The following is an 11,533-nucleotide window of genomic DNA, read 5'->3' as shown; positions in this document are numbered from 1 at the left end:
TGAGCAGTAAGCATCACAAAATAACTGTGTACCAGTGGTACTACACAGTAACTCTAGTTACTGCACATTTAGTTCATATTTTATTAAGCAAGTACTAAACTAAATGTGCAATATCTAAGGCACATTAATGACAATGTAGATGCACCCACCATTAATCAAAGGAAGCACTATATCCCTTCATGTGAAATAGATTCAAAATGGCAAATAATCTTATGTCCAAACACCCTATAAAAAGCTTGTTTACAGTATACAAAGTGAATTAATAAACCTTAAAAGGTGAAAATTGATTTGGAAAAATTGACATTGTTTTGCAGGAATAGGTTAAGAGAGGGCTATCAAATTCTATATCAAGGTAATGAAAATTAATCAAATACTACTAGAATGCCAGGGGTTAAATCCAAGTACTGAGGATAAATTTTCATTCTGATGAACAGAGAATTACCTGTGTAACTCTTGGCCCTAAGTCTGTGGCCCATCATTCTGGAACATCTCTGTTACAGAAACTTTAGAGGCCTTGTCCTGTTGCTACAAAAGCCAATAGGCAGAGCTCCCATTGACTTGAAGAACTGGCTTTAAGTGTTTGAGTGTTACATTTTGAAGCAAGACTGCAATTTCTCTTGCAATAAAGCTGCTCTCTGATATAAGAAAGGAAAAAAAGAAAAGAAATAAACTAATCTTGCTTTCCTTGGAGTAATGGCAGAATATGGCAGGGAAGCACAGAAGACAAGGGAATTATATGGTGAATCATTCCTCTCCCAGATCTTGCAGAAGTTTTATTACTTTTTATTTGAGACCTATATTTTTATTGGTTTGATTCTTTAACAAAGGATGAGAAGACAAATCATAAATTTATCTATGATGACAACATGTAAGACAATGACAAAAACAGCTGTAGTAACATATTACTTAAGCAACGGTTCTCAACCTTTTTTAGACTTAAGTCACACTTTGTTAGATTTGAGGCACCTCCTGGAAAATGCCAACTCTTCTTTTTCACTCTTTTCTTAAACTACTGAAAAATAATAAAGCAATTCTCTTACAAAGATCACAACAGGTCAGAATGTTTTTAACATTAGGGATTCCTATTTGAAAAACCCAGGTATATCTTTTGAATCATACTTGTTAACAGTACTAATATTGCCGGGCACCTTGCAACATGCTTGAAAGGATCTCAAGGTACACCATAGTTCTATATCACTGACTTAAAGCATCGATAGCAGAGACAATACCTAATAAACCTATTTGTTCAGTTTTCAAATTATATTAAAGTTCTGAGGAAAAGAATAGAGCCAAAAGCTTCATTTGGCGTTTTCTCTTTCCAGTATAGCTTGTTGACACTTTTTTCCCCACTGTGCCGAAGAGCTTTCCTTTAGAAGCTCCTGTGCTATTGTTCAGTACCTGGTGCTGTAAAATAACAGACAATATAATCAGTATGCTTACGACACCTCTTCCTTAAAGTTTTATGGAGATATACCTCTGGTAGCAAAATATCCATTATTTGTAGATAATTGTACCAAACACAGGATTCTATTAGTCACCAAGAATTAATCCTGGGTTCTCAAGTATCAACCTCAACGATCAGTCGCTATCAGAACTATTTTACATCTTCTTTCACAAGCTTGTAATTTTTATGTACCTTTAAGTGACACTTTTTCATGTGGCACATTATATAATATTTTATCAATTATACTAATTTACATACAACTAGTATAGAGAGAAGGAATCCCCTTGGCTATCTGAGTTCCACAATGAAAATGGCAAGTTAGTAAGAGATAAATTCTCATGGTCTTTCTCATGCTGAGTAATATATTACCTTGTAACTCATCCCGTTGCTTTGAATGAGACTAGTGGCAGAGTAAGCAAATTCTCAGTGTGAGTAAGGATGGTGGGATCCTGGCACTAAGCATACAAGAGGACTTATAAGAGGTTCCTACTGTTAACATTGGAACTCTGGTAAGATTGCAGCTGTGGTTCTCAACTTTTTTTGACTCAAGATACCCCTTGGAAAATACCAGCTGTTTGCTTTTGCTTGGTTTTTGACTACATAAAAATAACAAAGCAATTATTTTACCAGTAAAAGTTCAGAAAAGGCACAATGGATTTTTGATACTATAGATTCCTATTTCAAATCTCTGTGTGGGTTCATCTTGAGAATCATATGTAGATATTTGTACATCTAACAATGCTAATATTGTATAGCACACTTAAAAGGCCTTAAAACCATGGCACCATGGTTGAGTATCACTGGGTTAGAGGTTTGTCTACAAGTCAGCAGGTGTTCTCCTGTTAACTTGAATACCTACATGTCCTGTATTCTCCATAATTTTCTTGAAGGAGAGGTCCACCATAATTTGGGACCTATTTGTGTTGTAGCACAGGCTGAAATGTCCTCTGGCAGTGATTATGTTGAGCCAAGTTGAAGTCTGATGCAACTCCACTGAATACCATCATATTGCACCAGTTATAATGCTGGTCCTTATCAGTAGCTTGTCATTAAAAATTACTCACATCCATTCTCAGTTTTGGTCATTCTGGGCAGGAGAGCTTTTCCCCAGATGGCTGAGCAGTCTCAGTGGCCTCTTTGTAAAATTTCAATGAATGTTAAAATGTCAGTCAACTGAATACCTCAGCTGCGAGTTACTGTTCCAGCATTTATTTCCTGGATAACATAATCCGTGACAGCTCACTATGAAAAAGTAATGTGAGTTTCTAAATTTCCAGGTTTGTGCTGAAAATGTCTTATTGCTTGTTTGGATGTGTTTTGTGCAGAGAGGGACTCACAAAACTTAGAAATATAAAATATAGAACTTTACTTTGGAACCATATTTTTTGATTCCTTATTCTATGGCAGTAACTCCTCCATAGTTTATGTATAAGCATAGCCTGAAAGGTGACTGACAAAAAATGGCACAAAGCAATTCCATATTTATTGTCCCTCAGTGACTTCCATTTCAACCACAGTCAATTTATGAGTAAAGAAGTTTCTCTAACTACTGAACCTGGAAATTCAACTAAGGATTGGAGAATCAAGCTCTAGTTTCCCTTTAGCCCTCTTTGTACAGGACCTTGCAGTTATACTCTTTATACGGCCACTGGAAAAAAAGTCCATGATCCAAAAATTTGTGTAAAATTATAAAATATTGGAGGCCAATATTACTCTAAGGATGAATTGCAGTGAATTAGGTGTACAATCTATACTGTTCCCTATTTTCAAATGATTGAAATTCTTTATCTCTAAATTTATCTCAAGTATTCCAGAGCTTTAATGATTTTAATATATTTATATTTATATATTAGTTCTGCTAATTTTAACTAATGCATATATATTAGTTCTGCTAATTTTAACATATATATATACACCAAGTTAATATATATAAGTTAAAATCATTAAAGCTATAGAGTACTTGGAGATAAATTCAGAGATAAATAATTTCAATCATCTGAAAGTAGGGAACAGCATAGACTGTGCACCTAATTTACTGCAATTCATCCTTAGAGTAACAGTATATATCTATTACCCTGGAAAATATATTATTGCTGTTAATATTGTGACACACTCAGTTTTAACTCTGGATTTTGCCGGATTATTTCTTTATATTCCTTGAACGCTGCTTGCAGCTTCAGTGTAGAACAAGTATATTTTAATTCCAGTTAGTGTTTTAAACCTCTGACTTTACAGAAGGTAAGTAATATCCTGGGAATAATCCCACAAGGTGAAAGAGGGAACATTTTCTCTCCCTGCTGCTAGCAGTCTCAGTAACTATACAGGGCTAGGTTTTCAAGGGTATTTCTGCATAGAGAGAGCTAGCTAGCTCTCTTAGTCTGAAATCAGGTACAAGGCAGGACAGGGTAGAACCTTACAGTAAACCAGATGCCATCAGATGAAGCAGTTCAGCTGTGGCAGGACATATCTTGCCACAGGTAATCTGCTTTACTGGCAAAACACATTGCCCATTGTCCCACATCAGTCAGTGGTCCAAAATGCAGCCTAAGGATTCTCTGCATCCCTAACTGCCTAATGCCTCCTTACCAGACCCTCACTGAGTGTCATACCAACCTATGCCTTCCCATCTGTGAAAATCTGGGCAGGGAAGCTTGGAGAAGCATGAAAGTTGGGGAACTTCTGGTGCCCTGTGCCTCCTTGCCTGGACCCATACCATGTCCTGTGCCATCCTGTGCCTCTCATGGAAGCAGAGGTCAGTACAAGTCCCAGCATGAGACATCAGGTGCTAGGAATTTCCCAAGTCCCATGCTGCTGCACATCTCCTTGCCAGGACCCATGCTGACACATGCCTCTACATAAAGGACAGGTTGGCATGGAACCCAGCACAAGTCCCAGCATGGAGGCAGGAGCCAGGGATTTGCTGGGTCCCATGCCGGGACCCATGCAGACTTTCTCTACTTATAAAGACACATCCTTAGAAATCCTGGGTGGGTTTTCGTAAGCAGAGAACCCCAAATTTCCCCACTTACACAGAGGTGTCCCAGAATTCTCCAGGGTGCTTCTCTGCAAGCAAGGAAAGCTGGACAGGCGCTCTCAGGGCTTGAGGGGACTTATCTCACATGGGAATTCCTGGGGTGCATAGAAGCAGGTCCTTTACATTTCTGAAGCACCTATCCAGTGCAGCTGGAGAGCGTGGGCAGCTCTAGGTTGCCCTCACTCTCCTGCCACAGAGAAAATAGATATACGTCACAAGAAAGTAGTACTCTTTTACAACACCTTTTGTCACAGCCATTGATGTAGCATGACAAAAGGTGGGGGCATCTATTTCTCACTACCTGCACTACCAAAAACATTTATGTTGGCACAAATGTGATGTTGAATAATGGTCTGTTTCTACCCTTAGAAACACATTACTTCAGAGAAGTGTAAGCTTTCAAAAGCACTGTGCTAATTCAGGTGCTATAAATTGGCTTGTAGAAGGGAATTTAAAATCAAAGGAGCATGGCTGAGGGAAACAAAGGTGGGTTGAATAGGTTAATGGGAATAAATAAAGCAATTAACCCATTGAAGGACAGTGGGAATATAAAAGCTAGTACAGATAATGCAATAAGAGCCCATAATCTCTGTTGATACTGTGACACATCCCGACCCTGGATGAGGTCTGGTGCATCTTTGAGACACACTTCCAGGATGCTCTCATACCTTCAGGAGTGTCCTGAAACCCCAAACCCTTCTCTGCTGTCTTCTTAACCACTGAGAAAAGAATAAGGTACTCCAGAGATCACTTCTCTGACTGACAGCGCCTCAGCATTTACCTACCTCAGTCAAGAGTTGCCAGCTCTTCACAGAGGGGGTTACACCAGCCAGAAAATCACACCCTTGTCCAGTCACGTGCTAAGAATTTTTAGATTCCTCTAGGCCAGGTCTGCCGGTATGACAGAATGTTCTGGAAACAGTTATCACCGACAAGAAGTATGTTATAAAAGAGAGTAACAAGTTTTATTACAAAAAAATGGAACAAACATAAGAAATCAGTAACCATATATTCAGATACAGGCATAAGAATAACCAAACAAAAGGAAATATCATAACAATCCTTATCCTGCATGTTAATTCTAAGAATACAATTTCTGCTCAGCTCAACAGGTTAGAAAGCAGCTCCTGCCTCTGACCTTCATGTCAGGGCCTTCTGCTAATTATATTGTCAGCCTACTTCATTCAGGCCCCTGCATGACAGCCTGGGAACAAACTAAAGACGAACACTTGCTCCCAAGGCAAAGTTAAGTATGATTTCTTATCTGGCCATTTACATACATCATCCACTGGATTTCTGAGAGCCTATACTATGCATACAATTTCTGGCCCGTCCCCTGGGTACATTTGTTTACCAGACCAGAAGTCTCCCCTGATTTAATTATGACCAGGAGAATAATTTCATCCTTTCAGACATGAAAATTACTAATGCAATACCTTAAAGATACTACCTCTCACTTAAATTTTCCCACTGTGAGACATGCACTTCCTTAAATAACCTGTTTTCAGGTATTATTCTTACAGGTCTCTTCTTTTAAAATGTAAATTTGTCATTGTGTGGAGGGGCCTGGCTCAAGTGCCTTACACCATGTCCACAAAGATCTTTTTGATTGGCCATTATACATACCCATGTCAGAAAAGAAACTTTTTCTCAATGGTGATTTCTCTTACCCATTTAGGATTGGAGCTTCACCCAGGTGCAAAACTCATTGCTGAAGGAGTGAAACCTGAAAAGCATTATCGTATTATGCAGGTCTGGCCCAATTATAACTTATAAGAAATACATTTATATCAAATAATACAACTCATATAAACATAAGGACAATAAGGCTGAACACAGCTTGACATTACCTATAAGCAGAGACTACACATACCATATCAGGAAAACAAACTCAAGAAATGCATGGCATTTCACAAAAACATTGAAATATTGTAGGTTCATTATAGATACAATGCTTAATATCGTCTAGTGTGTGAATTATTTCTAGTTCCATGGTTTCATGGTCAAGTTAGTTTTAAAGTTTAAAAAGAGGCATTCTAAGGTCAGTGATGAAGTATCCAGGGAAGCTGTAGTGTTCTTTCACAGGCTTTTGTATCATTCTGGAACTGATGTCAGATCAGTGTCCATTCATTCTTTCAAGTAGGGACAACCATATCTGACCAATGTAAACAGTAGAGGGCCACTATAAGTTGATAGCATATCTGACATTTCTAGAAGAGCAAGGGAATGATCCCCAGATGCTATAATCCATGTTGTTTCTTGCAGTGATGATGTGGTCCACATTGATGAGGAGGTATAACTGGCACCTAGAAAAGCTTGATAGCTTGAAAAGCAATAGAGTTAGTCTGCTTCTAGAGACAGAGCTGGCCTTAGGGGTAGGTGATGCAGGGATATGCAAAGCAGGCCTTATTTGATTCGGATTTGGCCTGAATCAGGGACAGTGATTCAATTTGTTGATTCAGATCACTGTCCCTGATTCAATTGATTCAAAGCTGAATCTGAAGGTTCAATGCTCATTCAGAGAATCAGCGATTTGGACACCGACACAGCTTTAAAAGGTTTTTTCTACATACCTTGAGGTAGCGGGTGCGGCTCGTGATTGCTGCAATGCTGGAGTACATGGAGCATCCCACAGGAGTGTTGTGGGGAGCCTTCCACGTGCTTGGTGGTGGACCCAGAAGGGGATGGGAAGCACTTCTGGGTCTACTGGGGAGCATGCTGGCCCCACACTCCTGCACCTCCTTGGCTAGGCAATCAGCCCTGGGTGCCCCTCACCAGACTTAGGAAGCACCAGTCACCAAGCCAGGGGGGCACAGGGGTCCCCCTGCATGCTCCCCAGCAGACCCAAAAGTGGACTGGAAGCACTTTCCAGTGGACTGGTCCATTTTCGGGTCTCTGCTGAGCGCACTGGAGAGCCCCCTGTACTTCTGTGGAGTACTCCATGCACCCCAGCTTTGCAGCACTCATGAGCCCCTGCTACTAGAGGTATGTAGAAAAAAACATTTAAAGCTGTCTCTATGTCTGAATCTCTGAATCTTTCCATATCTTTCCGATTTTCGATTTGGAGTGTTCCGATTCAATTTGGAGGGATTGAAGGCTCTTCTGATTTGATTCAGATTCAGATATTCAACCACCAAATCAGACCGAATCTCTCCTGAATCAAATTAAGGGCCGAAGCTTTGCACAACCCTAGTGGGCAGCCCCCCAGGGTGCCATGGTTAAGGGGCACCAAACACTCAGATGAAGCCCATGCTCACAGCAGCACTCTCCCCCAACCCTACCCAACCCTATCCCCACCCCAGGCAGGAGGAGCAGTGCCCAGCCTGGCTCCCCCCTGCACCTCCAGCCACTGCTCAGGATGAGCTGGTCCAGGAATATCCATGTGGAGAGGTACCTGCTCCTGTCTGCTCACCTTGCTCCCACCTGAGCAGTGTCACTGACTTGCACCAAAATACAAATTCACCCAGGGTACCATTTCCCCTAAGGCCAGCTTTGTCTGAAGAGATGCAATTTAACTGCTACTCTGCTACTGCATTAATCCTCCCACAGCCACCATTGAATTAAGGCTTTTACAGTCATGTTGTACATACCGGGTAGCAGCAGCTGTGAGAGAGTTACTGCTATCACAGGAGTAGTGGGAGTATGTCTGACAAGAGGAGTCTGTATCTACCTGTGTGGCTGGAGCAAATGCCCCCTAGGTGAACTTATGCCATGGCAGTTAACATTCTGTTCCCCTGCCAACCCCATTCTTTCACATTCAGCATTATTCCTTTCCCCCTACCTCTACCACTGGGCACAGAAGTACCTAATTATGCCTCTGAAAAAACCTCTGCAGATGCAAACCATTCTTATGAAAACTGTGCTTCTTTTCAATAAAAGTTTGTTTTTCTGTTACTTACTTTGGATGAGTACCAAGTGCCTTGAGGTCAGACCCTATATAATTCTGTGAAGCTATTAGGGGTATGTACAGAGACTGCCTGTGTCATGAAAATGTGTGTGCATTTGCAATGTTTTTCTTTAGAGAGCCAATTATGGGGTCAAAGGAAGTAGAATTTCAGTTTCTTGTTGTGAAACTAATGCAAAACCAAATCTAATGTGACTGTTGACCCCATAAATGATTTCTGAAGTTATTAAAATAAGCAAATGAAAAAAATAAATACAAGTACCACAGCAATTAGGTTTTATTCAGATTTACTGGAATATAAACATATCCAGTGGTATTTGCATTATCCTGAATATTTCTGCGTTCATATTCTTATGAGCCTTAAATGCACAATCCTAAAAGAATGCAATGTGAGACATAGGCTTTTCTCTAACCAGTTTTACTGAGATACTCATTGATGTGTGATCAATCAGTAGGCACTTTTTGAAAGAAGGGAGCAGTTTATCTTGACTTCTTCAGTGGCTAAAGAATTCCCAATGCGTTACTGTAGTCCATCATAAAGCTTCTGTTGACAGATTGCATAATGCCAGCTCCAAGATGCACAACTCCTACAATTGAATACATTTGCATAATTTTACAGCTTTGCATAGATTGCAATATGGATTTGTAGTGCATCTGTGTTCAGGAAATATGCATTATGTCATGGAGCACGCAAGCTTCATAGAAAAAAACATATGTTTTATCTCAGCATGAAATTCAGCCATATTCCCCACTTTTTTTTTTGCTCTCTGGCTATAAAATGATATGGAGATTTAACACTCCCCTATTTGTAATATTAAAATGGTAGTTTAAGGCCAAATGCTGTGCAGTTTACCCAAGCTAATTTAATTGATTATTTTGTCCTTCAGAAGCGTCTGTACATTCCAATCACAGATCAAAATCCCTCTGTGTTAGGCAATGTGCACTTGTATAACAGACACTCCCAGATAGAATTTACAATCTGAGGAGATGAATGACAGTATCAGTCAGATATCAGCTAGGGATATGAGGCTTGAATAATTGCTGGACCTCTATGGCCCATGTAATGCAGGAAGTCATACCTGGTGAATAATATGGTCCCTTCTAGCTGTAAAGTCCATGAGGCAGGTGACTCCAACAAAGAAGGGAAGCACACGTTAATGTAGCTGGACAATTGTGACCAGATTAGGATCACAAATAGTCCCACATTTATCAGTGATATGACTTTGTGCATGAAAAACCCAACCAAAATTTATCATCTGCTGCCTTCTTACAAATGGGTGACTGCAGTTATGAAAAACTTTTGTCAGTGAAAAAAAAAATAAAGAAGTCTTCAAAGAAGAATCAGTCATTATCATACCCCTTGGAAGATAAAAGTTGTTGTCAATTTTTTACTTTTTCCCTTTTGTTAATCACTGTCCTATATATGGAGCAGTATTCAAAATGCTGCTTTAATACAGTGGTTATCATAAACCCTTTGGTGTCCTTACTGATTTGGTTTTCTTTCTCATTCCAAGACTTCAAATCATTTCAAATACTAACCAAATTGGACCATACATCAGATGCCACTTCTCAGGCTTGCTAAAAAAGCAGAATTCCTATTAGTGGTAAAAATAAACAGGATTGCTTCTCCCATTTTTGTCTTTAATCCCTTTTTGGTAGATTCTTTACTTTTCATTCAAGCAAATAAATATAAAAACCTGTTTAGTTGTGTTCATATGTGCCTAAAAATGTTGAAAAAACCCCAGTCTAATAAGCACTGATGTAGATGATGCCTAGTCATAAAGTTCTACATTGTATTTTAACATTCCTCTTTGCCTACTTCTTTCATTTCTTCAATTACAGCTATTCATTTCATGTTAATAATGAATGGAGAGATATTAGATTAAGACACATGAAAAAAAATTGTAACAGATATATTAGTGGGTGCCACAGAGATATATGAAAGGGTGCTTTTGCCCTGACTGAGATTCCATTGAGGAGGACCTGCCCATCTCCTTATGTGAGAATAATTTTTCACTTCAGTCTTGAGGATTAAATGAATTCCTGTGTATACCATGTATGGCCCACTTGAGGTTTCAGAATAAATCATTTCTTTTTCCTTTTTTAAATAACTAATCTCCCATTTTATGTTTGTTGTCATGCTTTCAGTTGACTGCTTCTCTTCAGTTATAGCTGGAATGCTTCCTACGATAAGTGCTTATTATTGACTTCTGTGTTTTTTTTTCCCTTGATACAAATTATGAAAAAATTGAATACTATCAAAGTGATGATTTCATGGCAGTCCCACTTTGTGGGATCACTTTCATTCATCAATACTAAATCACCTACTAGTGATGAGAAATCAAATTTCTCTGCTTTTTCTTTAAAAATAGATAGGTTGATTTGTACCTTCCCAGCATTTAAGGAAATGTTCTCCTTTTCAGATCATCCCCTTTCTGATTAACTCTTTAAAAAGTGTTGGTAGTTTTTAAACAGTGAATTAAAAGTTGCTGAGTCTCCACAACTAGCTCTCATCAGCTAGTTCTGTGTTAGCAAGTAATACATCACAGAAGTGATGGCAAACTGATGATGTATTATACTAATACATCATCAGTGTGACAGAACTCTAATGATAGATGAGTAATACATCTTCCAAACAAATCTCTCAAATTTGTGGCTGTGTGGGAGAAGCCAGTATTTTTCTAAATTTATTATGTTAAAGCATTATCTAATATTTTTAAAATTCAACTCGAGTTATTCATTTGGGCAAACAATACTCATATATAGTCAGGAAGGTTCAAGACATTAATTCTATGAAGCTTTAGTTCAGTTTTAAGGTGAGGGATGATGATAACCATTTCTTCTTTTTTTTAATGGCAACAATAATATAAGTCCACTTTTTAGGGCTTTTGTAATTTCTGACTCCCTGGTAATTTATTCTCTTTATTCCTTTAAGTTCTATGAAACAGAATCTCTCTTCTGTATTGAGTAGGTATTTGGGACATCAGATGGCACTTTTCAACTATCCGAAGGTCCCTGGCACACATTATACTTAAAATGAGATTAACCAGTTAATCACATCTTAAATTATTACCCAACAACACGTCAGTGCAATTGATGGTGTCGTAAAATCATCTTCATCAGTGATTTGGATGAGGGGGTGCAAAGCACC

The sequence above is a fragment of the Gavialis gangeticus genome, unplaced genomic scaffold (assembly GCF_001723915.1).
Source record: "Gavialis gangeticus isolate Ggan-Ray unplaced genomic scaffold, GavGan_comp1, whole genome shotgun sequence".
Taxonomy (NCBI): domain Eukaryota; kingdom Metazoa; phylum Chordata; order Crocodylia; family Gavialidae; genus Gavialis; species Gavialis gangeticus.
Note: the sequence above shows the minus strand (reverse complement) of the source record.